General features: G+C 39.3%; 1 protein-coding gene and 1 pseudogene across 18 annotated transcripts in view; one reads left to right on the forward strand and one right to left on the reverse strand.

The window, feature by feature from the left end:
- FHIT (fragile histidine triad diadenosine triphosphatase) overlaps positions 1 to 27646 on the reverse strand; it is a 1480075-nt gene that overhangs the window by 560200 nt on the left and 892229 nt on the right. The gene's annotated exons all lie outside the window — the stretch shown is intronic.
- Positions 8626 to 17401, forward strand: LOC309638149 (ferritin heavy chain pseudogene; annotated as a pseudogene). The gene is made up of 2 exons: positions 8626 to 8743; positions 12928 to 17401. The product of its transcript is annotated as a ferritin heavy chain pseudogene (transcript).

Below are 27646 nucleotides of genomic sequence, written 5' to 3' on the forward strand. Positions count from 1 at the left end.
AGAATAATGAACTAATTTCATTATACCACAATTTTAGTTTCTAAACACCAATGGACATGAATGCAGAAACAATGACTACAATCATATGCTGTGCCTAAAATAACAATTACAAAAATAAACCTACAGCCTCAGTTAAATCATTCACCTTTGTATGTTTTCTTCCCAAGACACAGAACATTTCCATTCTCAAAGATCCCTCATATTGCCCACTTGTAACCAAACCCATTTCCCTCCCACCCCAGTTCCCTACCCATCCTTAACCACTCATCTGTTCTCCATTTCTATACTTCTGTCATTTTAATAATGTTATATACATGGAATCATACAACATGTAACCTTTAGAAACTGGCCTTTTTCACTCAGCATACTCTCCGGAGATGCATGCAAGTTTTTATGTGGATTAATAGTTTATTCTTTTGAATGCTGAATAATCTCCATGATGTAGATGTACCACATTTCATTTACCCATTCACCTGCCCAGTCACATCTAGGTTGCACTTCTAGGCAGCTCTCAAATCTGTCCACTTCACTCCATCGGCCCTAAATCCAGTCCCCATTCTCCCTAACCTCTATTATTATGGGCATCATACTGGTTTCCCTGGTTTCCAGCTCTTTCCTAAACAGTGCCCACCTTTCTAATACCCAAATCAGATCTCCCAAAACCATCCTAGATTCTCTAGGGTTCCTTAGATTCCTGGATCCTACTCAGGCCTCCCCTCTCTCAAGAATCTCATTTGTTCATTCATTCAAAACAGTGAAATGGTTTTCCTTTAAATGATTTATTCTAAAATACAAATCTAATCTAAAAGCATTATTCTAACTCTTTAATAGCTTTATGATCAACAAAATAAAACTAACATCAGTGTTTTAAAATAGGGAAGTAAGTCTGTGACATATGGCATTAGCACTGCTTCATAAGGACAAGAAGAAAAATTGGAAATGTACAGTAGCTACTACATTTCAGCAGGAGAGTCTTACTTATGAACCCCTTGAGAACGGGAATATCAACCATATCTTGCAAAGCTACACTATGGGGCTTCCCTGGTGGCGCAGTGGTTGAGAACCTGCCTGCCGATGCAGGGGACACGGGTTCGAGCCCTGCTCTGGGAAGATCCACATGCCGCAGAGCGACTGGGCCCGTGAGCCACAATTACTGAACCTGCGCGTCTGGAGCCTGTGCTCCGCAACAAGAGAGGCCGCGATGGTGAGAGGCCCGCGCACCGCGATGAAGAGTGGCCCCCACTTGCCGCAACTAGAGAAAGCCCTCGCACAGAAACGAAGACCCAGCACAGCCATAAATAAATAAATAAATTAATTAATTTAAAAAAAAAAGAGTATAAGCAAAAATTGACAATTTAAAAAAAAAAAAGCTACACTATGACTCATGAAACAGAGAAGCTGTATCTAACCAAACCATGATGACAGACTAAGCTTAAACTTATCATTAGTTCATTCAGAGCCATGCATTTTTCTCATAGACTCAAAAGCTATTCCAGAAACTGCCTACTTGGCATATGCTGACAAATACCTAAGAACATCCCATGACTAACTCCAGCCCCCCAAATCTTCTAGTACCCCTTCTCTAATTCTTCCTTTTGAGACAACCCACAGTTCCGGCGTGTGTTCACCCTTGCTGCAGCAGGCTAATAAACTTACCTTGGAATTCAAGTATGTTCCTGATGACCTTTAGTCATTAGGTTTTAGCAAAAAACAAAAAACAGAACAAAACAGGTAACAACAACAAAACACCTAGGGAAAGGTATCAAAGATTTCACACCTAACTTTTGAACCTCTTGATAGAGGAGAAGGACTCAGGGAAAGAGGGGAAGGGGGTGGGGTGCAGATTGCCCATGAAAATGGGCTTGTATATTATCTCTGTGGTTTTAAAAACATATATTAACATAGGTCTCATCAGTTAAAAACTATGAGTAATCTTACAAAAGAAAAAAAAATGCTTACTCTCAGGAGATGATTAAACACTTACATTGACTACCTGTATTTAAAGTGGCTATGATTCAATGTCAGACTAATATTTTTTGCATCTATCTTAACTTGTATTTTAAAAGAAGTATATGGAGGTTCTAATTAGAAATTAACTGAAGGCCACTTTGAATCATTATACTGTGGGAATTAAATGATACTGTTTTTGTGTTTTTCTTTTTTCCTTTTTTTTTTTTTTTTAATCACTAAGAGTTCAAGGAAAGCTTGGTTTTCATTGAAAGAGGCAAGAAAAAACAGCTTCTGACTAAATGTCTATGACTTCAGTGTGGGGTGCCATACAACCTCTCTCTCCTCCTGGCATATTTAATTAATGGAGTGTTCAGTGATTTTTTTTTTCCTCCTCCAACAGGCCCTACTCCAACCCTGAGCAATTTCTCCAGCCTTAGCTCCTCTGACTTTTTATCATGAAAAACACAGCTAAGCACTTGATTATATTTGGCCATATTTTTCTCTTTCTCCAATTTCTCAGTTTCTATTTTTAGAAAATACTTCTATTATAACTTTTTTTTTTAACATCTTTATTGGAGTATAATTGCTTTACAATGGTGTGTTAGTTTCTGCTATACAACAAAGTGAATCAGCTATACGTATACATATATCCCCATATCTCCTCCCTCTTGTGTCTCCCTCCCACCCTCCCTATCCCACCCCTCTAGGTGGTCACAGAGCACGGAGCTGATCTCCCTGTGCTCTGTGGCTGCTTCCCACCAGCTATCTATTTTACATTTAGTAGTGTATATATGTCAATGCTACTCTCTCACTTCGTCCCAGCTCCCCTTTCCCCCTCCCCGTATCCTCAAGTCCATTCTCTACGTCTGCGTCTTTATTCCTGTCCTGCCCCAAGCTTCCTCAGAACCTTTTTTTTTTTTAGAGTCCATATATATGTGTTAGCATACACTATTTATTTTTCTCTTTCTGATTTACTTCACTCTGTATGACAGACTCTAGGTCCATCCACCTCACTACAAATAATGCAATTTTGTTTTTTTATGGCTGAGTAATATTCCATTGTAAAATACTTCTATTATAACTTAATGTTTATCACAGTGTCTAGCACTGTTTTCAAAAGAAAACATTAACAAAAAATCTTGTTGATTAGGACCGGTATGAACAACCGCATTGTAGAAAAACTTTGAAAAGTAATTCCCCATTTCAAAGGTGTCTTCATTATTCTCCAGTCTTCCAAGAATCAGATCTCACTGACATATAACTCATATTCCCAACTTGAGAACATTCTAAGGCTACATCTCTTCGTCAAAGTTAATTGGGAGAAAGTGTCACTCACCAGAAAATTCCACCTAACTGAAAACTGAACTGAAACAGCCAGGCTGAAATGGGGCTGATCTGCATTTCTCATCAAGCAGCACTCTAAGGTATCATGGACAAGACTGCCGTTAGCTGGAAAAAGCTGTGATACCATCAGTTTTACACCAGGATCAAAAAACAATTTTCAACTTTTATTGCAAGGTTTGTTAATAAGTCTCTCCTCTTTTCGTCACAGTTATGAAAAACTCCTAATACTTGTGTTGCATGGGAACAAAACTAGGGAGGACTTAAATTTCAGGTCAATTGGACATATTTTTAAAATACTATCATCGAGATTGATTACTGGTATACCTGGAAACTACCGTCTCCCAAATCAAACAGAACCTGGAGTGATGATAAATTCAAATCAATAAACCTGTGATAAAGACTATCCTAAGAATCTATTTTCACTTATTCCTAAAACTCTAATCACTATGCATGACATCCAAATTCCTACCGCAATAGATGTTTTCTCTGGCTTATGGGAGCAGTACAGCAATGGCTAAGAGGTTTCAGCTCTCTTGCCAGTTTTGGGGGGTTTTTTTAGTTTTTTTTTTTAATTTTTGAATTTTATTTTATTTATTTTTTTATACAGCAGGTTCTTATTCGTCATCCATTTTATACACATCAGTGTATACATGTCCATCCCAATCTCCCAATTCATCACACCACCACCACCAATCCCTGCGGCTTTCCCCCCTTGGTGTCCATACGTTTGTTCTCTACATCTGTGTCTCAACTTCTCTTGCCAGTTTTGATTGCCAACTACTGCCTGCCACACAGTGGAGAGGAATTCTGAAGTTGCCTCTGGGCTTTGTGGAAGGGAATAGCAAAACCCATCAGCAACATTTGCCAGCATGGCAAACTAGTGCTAATTGCCCTGGGTCCTCTCCCAGAACGTGCACTGCTTGACACATGGAAGGCTATGTTTCAGAACCCCCTTTGCAGTTGCACAGGGCCACGTGACCAGCTCTGGGCCACTGGCTGTGATCAGTAGTAACACGCTCCACGTAACTGCCCATATGCGCTTGCCAATGCCTCTCTTCCACAATTGTAGTAAACCTCAAGTCTTGAAATAAAGGTGCCACGAGTCAGCAGTGGAGTAAAATGATGAGCCACCCCTTGGAGGAGAGCAGCTCTGGAGAGACCCCTGGAACCACGGTGGGACCTCCACGGATGAGAAATAAATGATGGTCGATTAAGCCTCAGAAATTTTGTTACTATTGTTACTATTTTGTAACAATACATTATAACCCAGCCTGCTCTGACTTCTACACTGACTCCCAGAGCAGGGATAGAAGGTAGGCGTGCCCAGTACTTGGCATTTCTTAGGGATCACAAATGAATAATCAGGAACACTGGTTGATCTTACATTTAAAACACCCACCAACACCATGGTGAATTTCCATCTGGCGTAATAAGAATTTTCGTGTTCACATTGCTGACCTTCATTTTGCTCACTACCAACTGTGACTAGCACTTCGGCACCTACCTGGCTCCTTTATCCTTTCTCTATTCTTTTCTTAAGCACACATATGTTCCAAAGCCGATTTGACATATCATAATAATAAATACAATGTGTCTCTATAAAAAGCAAAAGGAAAAGTTCCATTGTTGTGGCTCTTTTCAATGCCTGTGATTACGGTAACATATTGAACTTCTACATATTTCAGTCACAGGGTCACTTGTGGCACCCTATATTTTTGTAGATGAACTATAGCTGTTGTCAATCACATCAGGAAGATTCCTTCACATTTTTACATATCTGTAACAGCAGGCTTCCAGTAGAAAAGGTGTCTAACATTAGAACAAATGATCATTTGAGAACAAAAGCTTGTGTTCTTCCACAGTGCTTACTAGATGCCAGGAACTGTTCCACCAGCTTTACTAGTATCAATGCGTTTAATACTCCCAACGGCCTTGGGAGATTGCTACCATTTTTGCTGCCATTTTACACATTAAAAAAACTAGTGTGTGAATTTAAATGCTCACAAAAAGCACTGATTCTTTTCTCATCATAAACTAGAAGAGCATTCCCAGGTGAAACATAGAATGAGCAACTGAATTTCAGGCAAACAACAAAAATCTTTTAGGGTAAGTATGTGCCACGTATCACATGGGATATACTTATACGAAACAAATTTTAACTGAAATTTAACAAGAACCAACTGTTTGCATTTTCCATCTTTCCTTTGCTCTAAAAATTGTGAATCCTAATAATTTCAAAACACATCCACTGACGAAATGGACATTAAAATACTCTAAAATCTTTTTAAAAATTGCATTTATCTGAAATTCAAATTTATCTGGGCTCCTGTATTCTTATTTGCTAAATCTGGAAACTCAAAATTAGAAGCAAGATTTGAAATTTTCATCAATACTCGATATTTTTAACTTTATTAAGCAACTAAGCTAAGCTGACTACACATGTCTCCATCAAAGAAAGTTAAAGAAGATATGAGGGAAAACAAAACCTTTCAATCTAGTCTATGATAAAAATAAATGCCAAAAAACATTCCATTATAAAATTTGCTTTTACTTTCCTACTACTCAGCCTGTGACATTTGAGAAGGATCCAGATGTTGATATATGATTCTGCCAATTGTCACATTTTATATCTAAATTGGTGAAAATCCTACCTGTGAGTCTCTAAAGCATTCACTTTGTTTGGATTTGGGGGTGAGGTTTGCAAGAAAACACAGAATATTCTTTTTTCTTTTTACTACTTTTACAGCATGAATATTCTAGCTCAGGCAGAGATGAAGGACATACTAAATAGGAAACACTGCTCTCCCAATGTATGCCTGAAAAAGTCCTTGTCAGTCATATTCAGTAAAGTGCATCAAAAATAATGCTTACCATGGCAGGAGCCTGTGCTGAGTTTAACATTCTTGGGGACAAACAATGAAATAAGTGTAGAGTGAGACTAATAAAATTTTCAAAACTGAGATACCTCAGAATAAAGTGCTTCCAGAGACTCTTAATAACATCATTTTAAACTCTTGGTCTCCCTTTCGGGGTCTATTTCATGTAGGGCCGTGAGTTACTGCCAACAAGCTAATATCCACTCTTAGCACAAGCACAGTATGTCTCCAATCGCCATTCATCATGAGCTTCAAAACAATCTTTATCTTTCTGCTTGTTGTGAATATTAATAAATTAAGATCTTTAAACTGTCTAGAAAGAAGTAAGAAATAACTGCCAAGAGCTCCGGTGCAGATGATGTATTTACATACATTAGAGAAGTACCATTAACAGTAATTAATGGTGCTTTTACATCTCAAAATGCATTGCAATTGACTGTCGATTTGTTTTGGAGGTGTTTGCAATCATAAAACAAATCTCATCCTAAATGGATACTTAGTAATTTTTAATAATTTTAAACTGTGATGCTCTATTTAATGCTTTAGCAATTACACACTGTTTTTTGAAGAAAGTTTTTTAAATTTAGAATTTTTATTGAACTTTATTAAAGTTAATGAGACTGCATTACTTATGTTCTACCTTAATTCACAATGTTTTTAAAGGCCATGAAGGCTAATGTAAAAATTCGTATTTTGAAAAAAGCAAATTCAGTCAGTTAATGACTATACAATTAAAACATAATTCCACTACTCTCTTCCCCCCCCACTATGTTCCGAAGGAACCCACATTTAGTAACATGGTGTGTCTTCATGAGCGGTTTTAAAAATGAAAAGTTTAGGACATATGACCATTAGGACGTAGAACGGACACAAATGTTGAGAAGAATTTCACTAACCCCTGATTCTCTTCTGACTTGGTATGACTTTTGATTAGAACTAGAGTACGCAGTGCCTGGCAAACTACACTAAAGGATATTTATATCAACTGAACTTCTAAAGAAGTTAAAATTAGAAAAGATATATCCTCTAAGTCAATACATCCTGCAAAATTTCACTGGTGACTTAAGTCTCATTTTGGTTGAGAAAACTAAGAGTAAAATAGAAAATACATTTGCTCTGAGGGTGCCAAGGCCATATGGAATAGAAATTTGAGCTAAAATAAACTTGTCTGTAGTCTTTCCATGCAAGAAGGAAACTGTAAAAACAGATTTGGGGCGATCCTGATATGAGTTACTACGATATCATTTGCAAGCCTCTTCAATGTCTCTTTCAGTCCACTTTATCTCCACTAGGAACAACTGCTTAACCCTTTGAGAGTAGTTCTTTGCAAGAATTCCTCACAACAATATATGTGCAAAATTAAACTGAGTTTCTTTGACCATTCACAGCATGGTGAGAGAGCATATAAGGCAATAATCCTAAACATACAACAAGAAACAGATATTTCACAATTTTACACATTTAAGGAAATATGCAGGAGGAGTACCAAACAAACTTGGCATGTTTAAAAATATACTTGGTGCTTGTCAACTGTCAAATAGTACAGACATATTGTTTGTATTATCAATGATAACAAGAAAATCATAAAGAATTAATCATGAGTATCTGCCTTCATCTTAGGATCACAATAACAAGACCGACATGCTGCATTTCTTTTGTGATGAGGCAAAAATCTAACACATGAATCCTATGAAGACAAAGCCAATCATTTTTATGTGTTTTTGAAGAATTCCAAATCAAGAAATCATGTCCCATTTTTGAGATGAATGCTTCCCTCTACCCCACACAACAAAGATGAGAGCACAAAGAGAAATTTTTGATACATGTGAGTAACTAGATGTACATATGCTGCCTTCAGTAAGGCTCTAATCTCAGAGATAAGGAGCCAGTACAGAAGTGTGTCTCCGGTAAACTATCTCCTAAAAAATTATAACCTCCTTAATATCTACAGAAAAATCTGATTTAAAAAAATGGTAAATTCACCAAGCACACACCATTTTGTCATTTAACCTTTGATTTCTGTCATTTGACACTCCTTAATTCCAAAAGACAAGATTGATAGAGACGCCTCCAACACGTCATCTGCTCAAAGCAAGACAGTGAGATGATATCCAATACAAGACCTAAACATTTCAACTCCATTGTCACTGATACAAGGGAATATGAGCTCGAGGAAGGAAAAACTGAATGCCATGCTTGGATTTTTGCCGTTGAGAAAAATCTACTCTAGCACGTTTGTATGACACTGATATTTACTTTGAGTAGGTTTTTTAAATGATACCTGCTACAGTTATCATGGATCCATGCATCCTTAAAGTCTTACAGGTTATAGAATAGCAGGGGTAAATATTTTTATAAGCCACAAGGCACTGTTGTCGTTTTGTTCTCTGGAGGAAGAGATACTTTTCCAACTATTACACTACCTTTCTATTCCTAGGGTCAGCTGAATCTGGTCATGACCCTGGACAAAAACTGTGACGGAGAATTGGTTTTCTGTGATGGAGATTCCTGGAGCTCATACTCTGGATGTGCGCAGACTTTTAAGGCAACCATGGCCAATCGAGGTAGAGAAGGTGAGGGCACTGCTATTTTCAAGACACACGCAGGTGGTGCTCGATCGTGATGATCATTACTGATGATGACAACAGCTGCTGACATTTACAGAGGGAGTGCAATGTCATGTACAACATGCACAAGGCTTTAACATGTCACCTCACCATATCCTCACAACACCATGGTGACTTAAAACTATTAGCAACACAACCTCACGGATGAAAAACTAAAGGCACAGTAGTTACCTGGCCCAAGGTCACTGGGAGTTGAACTCAAACCTGTTCATTTACTGAGCCCATGCTGTTCATCACCACAGTGCCAGCTGTGTAAGGAGTCAGACTCAAGTCAGTTGCCGCTCCCCCTCTCATATAACCTTGGCCAAGTTACTTAACATCACAAAGCCTCAGTTTCTCCATTTGTAATGTGCAGATTATAGCACTACCTGCCTTACAGGTATCAGAAAAAAACATTTCAAACTTGGAAATAGGCAAACGAGATTACTGGATTCCTTTAGTATAGTGTTCCCACTGCTGGGTGTGACTTTCTGTTTACAGGGCTATTTTACAACTGATGGGAGAGAGTAACTTGTGTGAGCTCTTATGGACCAGCAGAACATTATCCTGTTCTGTATCTGGCCCAACAATCTATCAAATCACACACACACACACACACACACATATAATCTCAAATCATTTTTGGACTAATTTTAACATCTTACTAGGTCCCTCACCCTCTTAAATTAATGAGCTGAATAAGATCTTAAACTGTGTTTATATTTGCACAACAGCCATGAAGTTGCCCTTCTGAAAACTGATTTTTAACACTCGATTGTTCTGAGAATTAAGTGAGATGACGCATATGAAATGTTCAGTATAGGGCCTGTCACATATGATTCAATGAATGTCATTTGTTAACATCATTGCTATGATCATCTCAATAATTGTCACCACCACTACCATACTATTTAAATTTTTTAATGTTAAGAATTGTTTCTGTTTACTCATATTCAAATATTAACAGTGAACAGTTAATAACTAGTTCTGAGAATAGTTCCAAAATTACACTGTTACCCATAGCTGAAGCCACTTTACAATTTGGCCTTGAGAGCAATTATCTCGCAAATTACACGCAGTACAGAAATGGAGTTTTTAAGGGAGCCACTTTCGATGCACAGAAGGTTGTGCATCAGCCGGGCTGCCATCACCTCTGCTAAACAGGATTCATTAGAGTGATAACTGACGGCCATTTCCCTTTCTAAGCGATTGCTCTGTAGTTCCATTATGTTTTGTCAAGGAAGTACTACTCATTAATTACCAATAAACTGAGCACCAACTGTGCCTGCAGTAGAAGGTTTGGAACTGTTAATCTTGGGGTGGGGAAGGTGGCAGGAAGAGGAGAACTCCACCTGGCCTGGTGCAGGAGACGCATGGCGAGAGGACGTTATTACAGGCGTGGGCGGGGAGGGACAGAGCTTCTGAGAGGATGGAAGACCTCTGCTTTTGAGGCTCCTGGTATACTGAGAAAAGCAGAAAGGAAGAAATCTCAAACCAGTGGTCCAAAAAGTATGACTATGTTTAAAAAAAAAAGCAAACTTTGAACAGGAAAAAATAAAATCAAAATAATTAAGATATTCCTAAGGTAATGACAGAACTTTTTTTTCCTTTTTAAGTTTTAATTTTTTTTTTAATTAATTAATTTATTTATTTATTTTGGCTGCTTTGGGTCTTCGTTGCTGTGCGTGGGCTTTCTCTAGTTGCGGCGAGCGGGGGCTACTCTTCGTTGCAGTGTGCGGGCTTCTCATTGCGGTGGCTTCTCTTGTTGTGGAGCACGGGCTCTAGGCACGTGGGCTTCAGTAGCTGTGGCACACAGGCTCAGTAGTTGTGGCTCATGGGTGTAGTTGCTCCACAGCATGTGGGATTTTCCTTTTTTTAAATTCAAAGTACGTGGCAGGTGAGTGGTCAAGAGGTATGGCAGAGGGCTTTTTGCATTCCAGGTAGAACACTTCTGTAACTCTCCTCTTTTGGAAATAGTATCTAAAATCTAAATTAAGGCTTTTTGTGAAAGTGCAGGCTGAAGCCCAAGGGTTGAGCCCTCTTCCCTCACCCCTCAGACCCTGAGCTCTGACTTTCAGTGAACCATCTGGTATCCTGTGCCCCAGAGCTGGGCTCCTTGCCTGCTTGCTTTGTCTTTCACTACAGAGCCCTTAGGAGGCTCTTTCTAGAGATTCTGGGAGACACATCCTCGTTGCTCTCCAACTTCTTGCATCAGCCAAGCTGCATCCACAGCCACAATGGTCTTTTGGTTTCTCCAATTCCTGCCATGTATTACTTACTATAATTTTTTTCTGAACGTACTTCATCACGCAAGCTATCAGTCGGTTTCACATTCAAGTGTCTCACCTCACCAATAAGACTGCACCTTCTTGAGGACAAGAACATGGCTGTGAAGGATAATTAGCAATTACAGAGGGCCACTGCTTTGAAATCTGTCTGGCCACGTGGGCACTTGGCAGAGCAGACAAGCAAGAACCACCTTTGTTTATTCCTCCAGCATTCCTCTGCCACAGGAAAGGGAGACCATTGCTTTTTAAAAATGTTTTAAAGGTATTTGTGGATTTCTGGCTTCAGTAGAGCCCAAGACCTATCATCGGAAGCCTCTGGACCCCCTGGTATGTGCAGACATCTGTTGGTATCTGAGTCCCTGTTCTACAGTGTTTTTAAAAAGAGGATCCTGAGCTTCCTTCAAGATCAAAAGAGAGCAGTGTAGGGGTTTCCCTGGTGGCGCAGCGGTTGAGAATCTGCCTGCCAATGCAGGGGACACGGGTTCGAGCCCTGGTCTGGGAAAATCCCACATGCCGCGGAGCAGCTGAGCCCGTGAGCCACGACTACTGAGCCTGCGTGTCTGGAGCCTGTGCTCCGCAACAAGAGAGGCCGCGATAGTGAGAGCCCCGCGCACCGCGATGAAGAGTGGCCCCCGCTCGCCACAACTAGAGAAAGCCCTCGCACAGAAACGAAGACCCAACACAGCCATAAATAAATAAATAAATAAACAAACAAATTAATTAATTAATTAATTAAATAATTTAAAATAAAAAAAAGAGAGCAGTGTTCTCTCCAAGAGATTGGTGCTGAAAGGTGGGAGAATATAGTGAACTGGGGCAAGAAGACAAGAACTGGGTAGAGGTCAAGGTCAGCCAAAGGCCAAGTGAGAAAGACTAACAGAACCAGCTAATCAGTAATATATCTGGGCACTGAAGCAGGGGCAGGTATGACAGAAGAGGGACAGACCAAAAGGCCTGAGGGACAAGGGCAGACACGGGAGGTGGGCACTGCAGGCCTATTCTGTCAGCTCCCGAGGAAGCGAAGAGCTTCGGGAAACTAGAGAATACAGGGGGCTCCAGCTCAGCCCAACTTGGCTTTCAAAAGGCACAAGCCCCAAGGCAAAAGCGCTCCAGGCATTCTGGAAACACAAAGGGGCACCATTAGAGGAGAGGAAGGAAAATTTCAAAAATTTTAATTTGGAATTAATTTCAAATGTATCCCCAAATTCCAAGAACTAGAATAGCACAAGGAACACCTATCTACACCCCAGATCCATCTTGAGTTAACGTTTTCCCCATCTGCTTATCATTTGCACTTTCTCCCTATATACATACTGTTTATTTCCTGTCCTTATTTTGAAAATAAGTTTCATTCAGTGTGCATTTAAGAATAAGGACAATTTCTCTTATCACCACAGTACAGCAACCAGCTTCAGTAAATGTAACATTGGTACCATATTTTATCTAATCCACCATCTTCTTTCCCAGTTTGGTCTATTAACTAGTGATGTCCCTTATAGCATTCTCCCTGTCCAGTGTAAGATCTAGTATAGGCTCTCATTTAGTGACCCTGCCTCTGTAGTCTCCTTTGATGTCAAACATTTCTTTGACTTTTTTTGTTTCACAATATATCCCCACTTGTACCTTCCACATACTTTTTTTTTTAGAACTATTCCTTACTGGGGTTTCTCTGATGTGTCCTGGAGATTGGATTCTGGTTACATATTCCTGGCCCCAAAACTGTACCGGCCACATTGTGCCCTTCTCAGGGCATCACATCAGGAGGGACACGATGACTGCCTTTCACTGGTGATCTTTCAATTCTGATCACCGGTCAAGATGTTGTCAGCGTTCTCCACTGCAGAGTTATCATTTTTTTCTAAGCAGAAGACTGCCTAATATTCTGCTTGTGGACAGTCTTCGCGGAGAGTCGCCACAGTTTCCTGCTTCAACAGCGCTTGGACGGAACCCGGCGCTCGTCCCCCGCTCCAGCCGGCCGCTCAGCGCCAGCCCTCGCCGCCACCTCACAGCGCCCTCTGGCCGCCCCGAGGTCCCCGCCGCCGCTCCAGCGCCGCGCAGCCTCCGCCGCCGCCGCCGCCTCTCCTCGGCCGCCCGCCAGGACGACCGCGTCCCCCTCGCAGGGGCGCCAGCACTACCACCAGCACTCGGAGGCCGCCGTCAACCACCAGATCAACCTGGAGCTCTACGCCTCCTACGTCTAACTGTCCGTGTCATACTATTTTGACCGCAATGATGCGGCTTTGAAGAACTCTGCCAAATACTTTCTTCACCAATCTCGTGAGGAGAGGGAACGTGCTGAGAAACTGATGAATCAGCTGCAGAACCACCGGGGTGGCCGAATCTTCCGTCAGGATATCAAGAAACCAGACCATGATGACTGGGAGAACGGGCTGAATGCAATGGAATGTGCGCTACACTTGGAAAAAAGTGTGAATCAGTCACTACTGGAACCGCACAAACTGGCCACTGACAATAATGACCCCAATTTGTGTGACTTCACTGAGACTCATTACCTGAATGAGCAGGTGAAATCCATCAAAGAATTGGGTGACCACATAACCAACTTGCCCAAGATGGGGGCCCCGGAATCTGGCATGGCAGAGTATCTCTTTGACAAGCACACCCTGGAATACAGTGATAATGAGAGCTAAGACTTAGGCTGGCTTCCCGTAGCCACGGGGATGACTTCCCTGGTCACCAAGGCAGTGCACGCACGTTTGGGTTACCTTTACCTTTTCTATAAGTTGTACCGAAACATCTACAAGTTCTTTCCTTAGTACCATTCCTTCAAATAAAGTAATTTGGTACCTCCCCACCCCCCAAAAATATTCTGATTGTGTATTAGACAGGACGAGGATTTAGTTCACTATGTTTCAGTTACACACTGACAAAGTATACACATTTTTAAAAGCTTAAAAGTGTGCTTTGTTTGTTTTAAATAACGACACATGTTTAGGACCTGCATGTAATTGTTCACTTTGCACCATCTACCACTCTGGGCCGTGAGCTTTTATTATGCAAAAGCTGTGGTCTGTGAGCCATTGTTTGTCTGCGCTCCTTCTGGCCCTCTCAATAAAACAACACATACAATAACCAATAAACATGCTGCTTTTAAAATGTGGTCCAGAAGTGGATTTTCACATTTCGAAGTGCATCACAGGCTGTTTAAGCTAAGAGACATTTGAAATCAATTCACACAACATACACGCTTTTACAGTTGAGAAAATCAAGGCCTGGGGAGGAAAAAATGCACAAGGTCATGTAGAACAACAGTTCTTTACGAATGATTATAAAATCAATTTAAGGGGCCATGGCTGGCATGTTTTAAATTGAAATAAAAAATATCTGACTGCTCAGCATATAGCAAGGGTAAATACTGTTTGGTGCAACTTTTGTTTTAACTACGTGTGTTTATGACTATGTATGCGCTCCTCTTTGTTGGGTAATGATATTAAATCTATTTCTTACTGAAGGTCATGGTTAAAAACCTTTAAAAAAAAAAAAAACAAAACTCCACGAGAACCTAGGTCTTCCAACTTAAGAACCAGTAATCACTCTACTAGAAAGGTTCTTCTTTAACTTTAGTGTGAAAATAAATAAAGGTTGAAATGCAGTTTCTATTTCAAAAGGTCTGGGTTGGGATCTGAGAATCCGTATTTTGCATAGGCCTGTGGGTGATCATAAGCCACTGGTGTTGGCTTGTGGACACCTTTGAGAAGCATGGTGGAAAGGCGATATCCCAGGAGGGACCTAGTGTACTATGAAGGATATCTACATGAAGTAGGTATCAAATATATATATATATATATTTTTTTACATTTGTTAACAATTAAAAATGAATAACTAATTCTTGGAAAGGTTTAGATTAAAACAAAAACCAAAAAACCTTCTACAGAGAATCAGCTCAACTCACAGCCAAGAAAATGTGCTTACTGTGATAGTCTTAAGAATGTAGGGACTTCTAGTATTCATGATACGCCACACATGAGAACCAATGCACCAATAATCCTGAGGGTTGGGATTAGTTCCCCCAAATTACAGATGAGCAAACAAATTCAAACATCTTATTTTGTCCAAGGTCATACTGCTTGAGAACAGAAGGGAATGGATTAGAATCTAGCCAATTCCTAAGGTCATGCTTCTGTTATACTCACAGACTCACACATGGATATTATTTGTACACATAAACATGCTTTAGACATGACACATATACAAATATGCACGTTAGCATTTTTCTAAGCAGTCTACAGTATTCAAGAGTCAGAGATCAGTGAGAGGAAACGAATGTGTTCATCAAACTCTAGAATTATGTGCCTTCTGATGTGGCTCAAGCAACACCATTAATATTGTCAAAATTAAAGGGGTCTCTTCAAAACAGTCCCATTCGATTGGGGGGGGTGAGTTAGAAGGCTGGGGGGGAAAGAGTGAGCAGCAAATGACAAGCACTACAAACAAGATTCCATCATCTATAACTTAGATTTCATGCAGTATATTTAGTTCAAACCCTGGCACTTTATACAAATAGCTTGTCACGTAAAGTGCAAACAACTCTCTTTTGACAAAGTGATACAGCTTTGGAGCTGGGTTGACTGCTTTATATACTGCAAAGCTCTTTAAGTGACAAATGAAAGCAGAGTCTTGAAATTACAGTGATATGGAATTACTGCACAAATTCTTTCTGGTTTGATGGAGGTTGTGGGGAGGGAGCAAAAGGATAGCATTCTGCAATTAGTTAAAAAGAAAATCTGAGAGGATATGAAGTCAGATTTTTCTAATCTTGACTCTGTAAAGTGGACTTTGAACATACTGGCACAAAACTGAGATATGGTCCCAAAAACTTCAAATGAGATGTACAATGTTGTTTAAAGATCTGGCTGAAGTGCTTCTCTTGACCTAAATTATGCCCAGCACGGGTGCAGTAATTATCTCTGCTAGAGATGTTTGGTGTGCTGGCATTGAAACCTTTTGATATGTTTGTTAATGTAGCTTTTTGTGTACACACACTGCTTTCCCAAGCTGTCTACATCAGTGGCATGTTCAAATGAAGCCAAATAATTTAAAAGGCTCTGCTTTCACGCTGGCTTTATTTAGCTTGAATAAACATTGCCAGTCAATCTCATATAAAACCTCACTTCATAAATGCAGCTGCCCTGTGCTCCTCTCTTAATAAGGATTTGTACAAAGAGACCGGTTGGGCAACATAGCTCTGATAGATGATTAATAAGAAATATAGGATTTCTTTCTGAAAAATCATACTATGACCATAAGAGGGCAAATTCATTATCCATAACTCAAAAGGAGCAAAGGATTTCAGTTGTATCAGAAGCCTTATCTGACTTCAATCTGACAGTTAACTCTAGGCCGTAAATGATTAAATAAAAGTCTAAGTTCACCCAAGCCTGGCAAAAATAAAACTCAAAGCCCAGAAACTTCAAATAACATAAGAAAAAGTCACAGAATTTTCAACCTCAAAAAGAAATGGAGAGGAGATGTATGATAGGATGGAAACTGTGATTTCAGATGGAGGGTCCCTTTTGCTGTTTGTGTTTTTCAGAACTAGATTTAAATTTTGCAATACCTTCCAACAGAAAATAAAGTTTTGAGAGTAATGTGACGGATTTTAACTTTTTAAAGAAAACTTTTAAATTGAGATATTGCGTCTATACAGTGTGGCCGCAAAATCTTTAACATCCCTTCCAGTGACAGGTAGGGGTCTATCTCCTTGAGTCTGGTGGGCTCGGAAAGTACTCTGACCAAGAGAATTCAGCCGAACTTACTCTGCCCAGGTCTTAAGAAACTGTTATGTCCACTTACTCTCTTAAAACAACAGCTCTTAAAGTCATGAACTGTTCTAAGGTAAGAAGTCTGACCATCTTGAGGTCAACATGTCCTGAGAAAGCCTGTTTAGATAGCCCCAGGAGGTGGGGCGGGGAGAGAGAAGGGGCAGGGGGGAACCTAACTGACTTTCTGCCGTTGCAGTCGCCCCAGTCGAGGCACCAGACTTTACTGGATGAGATAAGCCAATCATCCTTGCACTGCCCTTTGCGAATCCCTGACCCACACCACTGTGAGATATAATACCAACAAACTGTTTTCAGCTGTTACGTTTTTCAATGGTTTATTACACAGCAATAGGTATCCAGAACATATAGTAAGGTGGGATAATCTTAAGTGTGCCACTCTGCATTTTTGCATATGTATACACACAGGTAACCAGGACCTAGACAGTGAAACACTGTGTTTCCACTACTCCAGAAGACTCCCTCTGCCCCTTCCCAGACAGTGCCCTCAATAAACTACCCACCCCCTCCACACACACACACACACACACACACACACACACACACACACACACACGTAAGCGCTATTCTAACTTCTATCACCATTGGTCAGTTCTGTCAGTTCTTGCATTTTCCAATACAGTACATCATACAGTAGGTACTCTTCAGTAGCCAGCTTCTTTCATTCAACTGTCTGTGAGATTCATTAATGTTGCTGCATGGGACAGTAGGTGGTATGTTTTCACTGCTGTGAAGTATTCCATTTTATAAGTGTACTACATTTATCCATTCGGTGACTGATGGACATCTGGGCTGCTTCTAGTTTGGGCTTTTCTAAAGAAAGCTGTTATGAACATTCTTCTCCAGTCTTTTGGTGGATAAATGCATTCATTTTGGGGGTATAAACCTAGGAGTAGGGTTTCTGGACTTTGGGGTAGGGTGTATGTTGACAAAGGATTAGTTCAGATTCTGACTACTTAGGGATCTGCTCATGAGGGTTGTGTTGTAGTTTCTTCTGTCCCTGTATCTAGCAAATATTGAGAAATAATCATGCCAAGCATTAAATTAAGTGATTTATGATTTGTCCTTCCATATTTGACCTCTCCTGACTAACTGCACAATAGTACTGTTCTCAACAATGTCTAATGTCATGAAAATGACATTGTTCTTGGAAAAATCCTATCAGGCAAAGTCAACCTCTAAAATGGCATTGTAATAAATATGCAGAAATGTCACTTTTTGCATTAGCCAAAAGGTTTTGTATAGCTTAAGGATATGTGCAGTAAGCTAACTATAAAAATAGAAACTTGACAGTGGGTATGTATGTGTGTGTCAAAATAATATTACTCTTTCTGGGAGTATGGAAGAAAAAATGACACAATATCCACCCACATGATTTTTATAGATCTGCCTCTTTGCCAGATGTCACTTTTTATAAGCTGCTTTATAAAAACATGACAGTATAAGTGCAACAGTGTGTTTATTGCTTGATAAACTTTAGTAATAAACTTAGGATTGGCTGGAAATTAAAGCCTTAGAGAACCTATTCATTAAGCATTTAGGACAAGTGAATAAACAAAAAATGCAAACTATTAAGTGCTCAATGTATACAGATCAAGATACTGGCAGCAAGCACTATTTCTCAGTAGGTATGTCTTAGAGAAATATCTCCCAGTTTCCGTGTCACTGAGCTAAACACATTACAGCCATATCTAAAGGATGCCGCTCGCAATGCTACAAATTTGAGTGAAATCCAGAACCTTAAAAATCGCCATAGGCTCACTCGAAACACATTAAGCCTTTTTCTAAAGTGTTCTGTAACTCAGCACAGCATATCTTACATATGGCAAACGGTGTTTCCAACAACTATTATTCTGAAAAGACTTCAGGAATTTCTTAAATAGCACACACTCACTATTTTCTTTATTGATGGGGTATATATAGCAGTGTTTCTTGAAGAATACCCTGAGGATTGTTGAATTATCTATAGTGACTGGTAAAAATAGAGATTCCAGAGTCCACTCTTAATTGATTGAAACAAAATCTCTGAGGTAAGAGGCCCAAGAAACAATGTTTCATTAAGTGACTCCAAATGATTCTTATTCACAATAAAATTTGTAATCCATAGCTGTACAGGAATCTTAAAATAAAATTTCAGGGCAAAGTATATGGTTCCAGTAATGTGTCAATTTTAAGTGAATAATATATATTCTTAAAACTTTAAGGTTCAATTTTTTACTCAACTTTATATTTTAAAATAATCAAACAACTTGTATCCATTTAAATTACTTTTTTCCTTATAGGTATGCATGAGGATCAACCAAACAAAGTCTAGTTAAGGACTTTTGAAAATCAATCCCCGTAACAAATATATACATCACTAAACTTTTCTGAAGATTCTACTCACCCTGGGACTGACATTTGTAATCTTTGATAAACATGAAATGCGGCAACTCTCAAAATGAAACCATCCCTTTATCAGAGGGTCTGTTAGAATGCCTCTGTTTCTCATTAGATTTTTCTATTGCTTACTCTTCACAATGAATCCCATCCATACCCAAATTTCATGGATACTGCAATAGTTAACTACCACAAAGCGACCAACATGCAGTTTGCGTGGGACGGAACCTCATAAAGACACTGCTAATAAAAATATTAAAATAATGATATTATTTTTCCGTTAACAAATCACTGCACCAAGGAGACAGCTAATATGTAGGAGAAACTGTCAAAACTCCATAGGTGCTACAGAACATTAGTACTGGGAATTACTAATCCAAGATTCCATATCAGCCACCTAAAAGAGCTCAACACATCATGACACAATGCAGCGACAAAGCAGTATAGGATTTTCTGGACATGAGACATACTGAAAATCACCCCCCTATCAAATCACAATAAGAAGCAAAGAGTGCCTGCCTCTTTCCTTGGAAGTTAAAAGGAAGATTTTCTTCTCTGAGAAGAACAGCACTGAATCAAGAGTGAAATAGAGATCAGAAAAATAAACTATGGGGAAAGTTGAAGAGAAAGGTATGGGATTAGTAGAGGGAAATGTTCCTTCATAAAAAGAACCTAATTGTTTAAAAAGAGAGAAAGAGAAAGAAAGAAAAAAAGCCTTCAGGAAGCAGTGAAATATATCAAGTAAATTCCACCCAAGTCCCAAGTCTTTATCCTTTGGGCCTTGTCACAACACATACACCTCATCAGAAGGGTCAGAACCACAGTTACTGGCATCCTGAACGTGGGATGTGGTGGAGGGAGCATCACATTCCTCGTCAGCAGAACTATACTCCTGTTGGACTACAGTACTCATTACCTGACATTTTATAAGTTTATGAATCACTGTATTAAGTTCCTATTACTGCTGTAACAAGTTACTATAAACTTCGTGGCTTAGAATGACACAAATTTATTCTCTTACAGTTTTGGAGGCCAGAAGTCTGAAGTCAGTTTCACAGGGCTGAAGGCAAGATGTTGACTGGGCTGCTTCCTTCTGGAGGCTTGAAGGGGAGAATCCATTTCCATGCCTTTTTCAGTTTCTAGTGGCTGCCTATATTCCTTGGTTTGTGACCCCTTCTGCAATCTTCAAAGAGCATCACTGCAATCTCTGCCTCTGTTGTCATATTTCCTTTTTTCTAATGCTGACTCTCTTGCCTCCCTCTTACAAAGACCCTTTGATTATGCTGGGCCCACCCAGATAATTTGGGGTATCTCATCTCAAGATTCTTTCTTTTGTTGTGTTTTGGGTTTTTTTGTTTGTTTTATTTTTTAATAGATCTTTATTGGAGTATAATTGCTTCACAATACCGTGTTAGTTTCTGTTGCACAACAAAGCGAATCAGCCATATGCATACACATGTCCCCATATCCCCTCCCTCTTGAGCCTCCCTCCCATACCCCCTACCTCACCCCTCTAGGTCATCACAAAGCACCGAGCCGACCTCCCTGTGTATGCGGCTGCTTCCCACCAGCCAACTATTTTACATTCGGTAGTGTATATATGTCGCCACTACTCTCACTTTGCCCCAGCTTTGCCCTCCCACTCCATGTCCTCAAGTCCATTTTCTCTGTCTACCTCTTTACTCCTGCCCTGCAACTAGGTTCATCAGTACCATTTCTTTTTTTTTTAGATTCCATATATATGCGTTAGCATATGGTATTTGCTTTTCTCTTTCTGACTTACTTCACTCTGTATGACAGACTCTAGGTCCACCCACCTCACTACAAATAACTCAGTTTCGTTTCTTTTTATGGCTGAATAATATTCCATTGCATATATGTGCCACATCTTCCTTATCCATTCATCTATCGATGGACGTTTAGGTTGGTTCCATGTCCTACTGTAAATAGTGCTGCAATGAACATTGTGGTACATGTCTCTTTTTGAATTATGGTTTTCTCAGTGTATATGCCCAGTAGTGGGATTGCTCGGTCATATGGTAGTTCTATTTTTAGTTTTTTAAGGGACTTCCATACTGTTTTCCACAGTGGTTGTATCAATTACATTCCGACCAACAGTGCAGGAGGATTCCCTTTTCACCACACCCTTTCCAGCATTTATTGTTTCTAGATTTTTTGATAATGGCCATTCTGACTGGTGTGAGGTGATACCTCATTGTAGTTTTGATTTGCATTTCTCTAATGATTAGCGATGTTGAGCATCTTTTCATGTGCCTCTTAGCCATCTGCATATCTTCCTTGGTGAAATGTCTATTTAGGTCTTCAGCCCATTTTTTAACTGGATTGTTTGTTTTTTTGAAATTGAGTTCCATGAGCTGTTTGCATATTTTGGAGATTAATCCATTGTCTGTTGTTTCATTTGCAAATATTTTCACCCATTCTGAGGGTTGTCTTTTTGTTTTGTTTATGGTTTCCTTTGCTGTGCAAAAGCTTTTAAGTTTAATTAAGTCCCATTTGTTTATTTTTGTTCTTATTTACGTTACTCTAGGAGGTGGGTCAAAAAAGATCTTGCTGTGGTTTATGTCAAAGAGTGTTTTTCCTATGTTTTCCTCTAAGAGTGTGATAGTGTCTGGCTAAGTGTTTAATCCATTTTGAGTGTACTTTTGTGTATGGTGTTAGGAAGGGTTCCAATTTCATTCTTTTACATGTAGCTGTCCAGTTTTCCCAGCTCCACTTACTCAAGAGGCTGTCTTTTCTCCATTATATATTCTTGCCTCCTTTGTTGTAAATTAGGTGCCCATAGGTGCATGGGTTTATCTCTGGGCATTCTATCTTGTACCATTGATTAATATTTCTCGTTTTGTGTCAATACCATACTGTCTTGATTACTGTAGCTTTGTGGTATAGTTTGAAGTCAGGGAGCCTGATTCCTCCAACTCCATTTTACTTTCTCAAGATTGCTTTAGCTACTCAGGGTCTTTGTGTTTCCATACGAATTGTAAAATTTTTTGTTCTAATTCTGTGAAAAATGCCATTGGTAGTTTGATAGGGATTGCATTGAATCTGTAGATTGCTTTGGGTAGTAGAGTCATTTTCACAATATTGATTCTTCCAATCCAAGAACATGGTATATTTATCCATCTATTTATGTCATCTTTGATATCTTTCATCAGTGTTTTATAGTTTTCTGAGTACAAGTCTTTTGCCTCCTTAGGCAGGTTTATTCCTAGGTATTTTATTCTTTTTTGTTGCAATGGTAAATGGGAGGGTTTCCTTAATTTCTCTTTCTGATTTTTTGTTGTTGGTGTATAGAAATGCGAGATTTCTGTGCACTAATTTTGTATCCTGCAACCTTACCAAATTCATTCATTAGTTCTAGTAGTTTTCTGGTGGCATCTTCAGGATTTCCTGTGTATAGTATCATGTCATCGGCAAATAGTGACAGTTTTACTTCTTCTTTTCTAATTTGTATTCCTTTTATTTCTTCTTCTTCTCTGATTGCTGTGGCTAGGACTTCCAAAACTATGTTGAATAAGAGTGGCAAGAGTGGACATCCTTGTCTTGTTCCTGATCTTAGTGGAAATGCTTTCAGTTTTTCACCATTGAGAATGATGTTGGTTGTGGGTTTATCATATGTGGCCTTTATTATGTTGAGGTAGGTTCCCTCTATGCCCACTTTCTGGAGAGTTTTTATCATAAATGGGTGCTGAATTTTGTCAAAAGCTTTTTCTGCATCTATTCAGATGATCACATGGTTTTTATTCCTTAATTTGTTAATGTGCTATATCACATTGATTGATTTGCATATATTGAAGAATCCTTGTATCCCTGGGATAAATCCCACTTGATCATGGTCTATGATCTTTTAATGTGCTGTTGGATTCTGTTTGCTAGTATTTTGTTCAGGATTTTTGCATCTATGTTCATCAGAGATATTGGTCTGTAATTTTCTTTTTTGTGATATCTTTGTCTGATTTTGGTATCAGGGTGATGGTGGCTTCGTGGAATGAATTTGGGGGTGTTTCTCCCTCTGCAATTTTTTGGAAGAGTTTGAGAAGGATCAGTGTTAGCGCTTCTCTAAGTGTTTGATAGAATTCGCCTGTAAAGCCACCTGGTCCTGGACTTTTGTTTGTTGGAAGATTTCTTAATTACGGTTTCTATTTCATTGCTTGTGACAGGTCTGTTTATGTTTTCTAATTCTTCCTGGTTCAGTCTTGGAAAATTGTACCAAGAATTTGTCCATTTCTTCATAGTTGTACCATTTTATTGGCATATAGTTGTTTGCAGTAGTCTCTTATAATCCTTTGTATTTCTGCAGTGTCAGTTGTGATTTCTCCTTTTTCATTTCTAATTTTATTGATTTGTGTCCTCTCCCTTTTTTTCTTGAGTCTGGCTAAGGGTTTATCAATTTTGTTTATCTTCTCAAAGAATGAGCTTTAGTTTTATTGATCTTTGCTATTGTTTTCTTCTTTTCTGTTTCATTTATTTCTGCTCTGATCTTTATGATTTCTTTCCTTCTACTGACTGTGGGTTTTCTTTGTTCTTCTTCCTCTAGTTGTTTTAAGGGTAGGGTTAGATTGTTTATTTGAGGTTTTTCTTGTTTCATTAGATCAGATTGTATTGCTATAAACTTCCCTCTTAGAACTGCTTTTGCTGCATCCCATAGGTTTTGGGTCATCGTGTTTTCATTGTCATTTGTTTCTAAGTATTTTTTAAATTTCTTCTTTGATTTCTCCAGTGATCTCTTGATTATTTGGTAGCACACTGCTTAGCCTCCGTGTATTTGTGTTTTTTACAGTTTTTTTCCTGTAATTGATTTCCAATCTCATAGCATTGTGGTCAGAAAAGATGCTTGATACGATTTCAATTTTCTTAAATTTTCCAAGGCTTGATTTGTGACCCAAGATATGATGTATCCTGGAGAAAGTTCCAAGTGCACTTGAGAAGAAAGCATATTCTGCCACTTTTGGCCGGAATGTTCTATAAATATCAATTAGGTCTATCTGGTCTATTGTGTCATTTAAAGCTTGTGTTTCCTTCTTTATTTTCTGTTTGGATGATCTGTCCATTGGTTTAAGTGGGGTGTTAAAGTCCCCTACTATTATGGTGTTACTGTCGATTTCTCCTTTCATGGTTGTTAGCATTTGCCTTATGTATTGAGGTGCTCCCATGTTGGGTGCATAAACATTTATAATTGTTATATCTTCTCCTTGGATTGATCATTTGATCATTATGTAGTGTCCCTCCTTATCTCTTGTAACAGTCTTTATTTTAAAGTCTATTTTATCTGATACAAGTATTGCTACTCCAGCTTTCTTTTGATTTCCATTTGCATGTAATATCTTTTTCCATCCCTTCACTTTCAGTCTCTATGTGTCCCTCGGTCTGAAGTGGGTCTCTTGTAGACAGCATATCTATGGGTCTTGTTTTTGTATCTATTCAGCCAGTCTTTGTCTTCTGGTTGGGGCATTTAATCCATTTACATTCAAGGTTATTATTGATATGTATGTTCCTATTACCATTTTCTTAATTGTTTTGGGTTTGTTTTTGTGGGTCTTTTCCTTCTCTTGTGTTTCCCGCTTAGAGAAGTTTCTTTAGCATTTGCTGTAAAGCTGGCTTGGTGGTGCTGAATTCTCTTAGCTTTTGCTTGTCTGAAAAGCTTTTGACTTCTCCATCGAATCTGAATGAGATCCTTGCTGGGTAGAGTAATCTTGGTTGTAGGTTTTTCTCTTTCATCACTTTAAGTATATCCTGCCACTCCCTTCTGGCCTGCAGAGTTTCCACTGAAAAATCAGCTGATAACCTCATGGGGATTCCTTTGTATGTTATTTTTTGTTTTTCCCTTGCTGCTTTTAATATTTTTTCTTTGAATTTAATTTTTGTTAGTTTGATTAATATGTGTCTTGGTGTGTTTCTCCTAGGGTTTATCCTGTATGGGACTCTCTGTGCTTCCTGGACTTGGGTGACTATTTCCTTTCCCATGTTAGGGAAGTTTCCAACTATAATCTCTTCAAATATTTTCTCAGACATTTTTTTTCTCTCTTCCTCTTGTGGGACCCCTATAATTCGAATGTTGGTGTGTTTAGTGTTGTCCCAGAGGTCTCTGAGATTGTCTTCAATTCTTTTCATTCTTTTTTCTTTACTCTGCTCCTCGGCAGTTATTTCTACCATTTTGTCTTCCAGCTCACTTATTCGTTATTCTGGCTCAGTTATTCTGTTATTGATTCCTTCCAGTGTATTTTTTATTTCAGTTATTGTGTTGTTCAACTCTGTTTGTTCTTTAGTTCTTCAAGATCTTTGTTAAACATTTCTTGTATTTTCTCAATCCGTGCCTCCATTCTATTTCCGAGATTCTGGATCATCTTTACTATCATTATTCTGAATTCTTTTTCAGGTAGATTGCCTATTTCCTCTTCATTTATTTGGTCTGGTAGGTTTTTACCTTGCTCCTTCATCTATGACATATTTTTTTGCTGTCTCTTTTTCTTTTTTTTTTTTTTTTTTAATGAGTGGGATGGTGTTCCTGTTTTACTGTTTGTTTGGCCTGAGGCTTCCAACACTGGTGTTTGTAGGCTATTGGGTAGAGCTGGGTCATGGTGCTGAGATGAGGAACTCTGTGAGACCTCACTCTGATGAATATTCCCTGGGGTCTGAGGTTCTCTGTTAGTCCAGTGGTTCGGACTCAGAGCTCCCACCACAGGAGCTCTGGCCCAACTCCGGGCTCGTGAACCAAGATCCCACAAGCCGTCGGTTCACTTTGGGGTTCCTCCCACCTCCTTGGGTGTCAGAGTCCCCCACCAGCAGCCGGCAGGCGCCCTAGTTGTGGGGAGACGCTAACTCCATGTCTTCCCACACCACCATCTTGACTCCGCCTGTCATCTCCAGATTCTTAATCACATCTGCAAAGACCCTTCTGCCACAGAAGGCAACATTGACAGGCTCCAGGAACTAAGAATGTGAGCATATTTGCAGGCCATTATTCAACCTCCATAATCTCTGAATTTTCCTTTTAAAACTTATTCATTTACTCATTCATCTACCCACCCACTGACCCCCCCTTCACTCCACAGGAGTTGGTTGGTCAGGCCATACAGTGTGGCCAAGCAAACCGTATGCGATGAATTTTCAAAAGATGTGCTGACAAATTCTGATCAATATGTAAAATTGATTTTTACTGCAAATGAGTATACGTTCTGACAGGATGATGTTTCTCAGAAACAAACAAACAAACAAACATTGAGCAGAGTAGGTGATAGAGTACTGTATAGATTAGGATAACTAGCTGCCAGTAAAAGGGCAGAGACAGTGCTTAACATTAAAGGCATGCTAGAGAAATGTATCAGATTTTCTGGAATGTACAGACCATGTTTACAGGAAGATAAAGGAATTTCCCTTATGAGCATATTAAAGACCATGACAAGGACAGAAAATGGCCCAACTCAAACTGCAACATGTCCACAGTGAGACCAAACGAATAAAGTATCAATAATAACTGTGGAAGCTTCCAGAGATGCTGTGGCAAGCTGTTCCTCTCTAGTGGTGATTGTACTGTAATTATCGTAATGTGTTTTGGGTTGCTGACTTTCTGTCTTTTCACACCAATATGGACCCCTGGTCCTGGGGATGGAGGCATCTTTCCATAATCTTTTGGGTGGAGGTTGGGGAGGGGGAAAATGCCTACGTATCACAGGATTCTGTTAGGAAGAAAAAGAGGGAAACTCTTTCAGTTAATCCACTAAGAGGGGGCACCACAGCATCTCTGCACAAAAACACAGTCACTTGGGGCTCTTGGTACCTCGGTTTAAAGTGCTCCACAGGATGGCAGCTTATGCCTGAATTTCTCCCACACAAGGTCTCTCTCAAGTGAATTTCCATATGTACAACCCAGTCCCTATTTCAAGTAAAACCATTTAAAGTAAACTTTTCAAATTCAGTGAAAATCATCCAGCCATTCTCACACTTTCATGAAAATAATGACAACGTGAAGCTTCCCCTTTAGTTTTAGTTTGTTTATCCTGTGTAAAGTTCTAGAAGCAAGCACACTCACTAAAGGAAAAGAAGAGCTGGAGGTGGGGGGGGGGCAGGGAGACAGTGGCAACATTACTGTGAGTGAGTAGTGTGAAGAACAAAATATTTTCAGGACAAAACCTCAAAATAAAATCTGAGTGCCCCAAGTAAACACAAATGAAACAACAAGTGACAAAAATGGCTAACTGGAGATAAATTTTTTTCTACATTTCTAATCACATCACAAATAGCCTCCAATAAAGAAGCATTTTAACAGGTGCACACTAAAAAAAATGCTTTTTCTTTGATTTAAATTCAAGTGTTATGCCTTGTCCAATAACTGTAATGGGAGAAAGACTGTATATCCTGAATGCTACATTTGAATTAGGTGGCAA

This window comes from Balaenoptera physalus (genome assembly GCF_965194825.1).
Source record: "Balaenoptera physalus genome assembly, chromosome: 11".
NCBI lineage: Eukaryota > Metazoa > Chordata > Mammalia > Artiodactyla > Balaenopteridae > Balaenoptera > Balaenoptera physalus.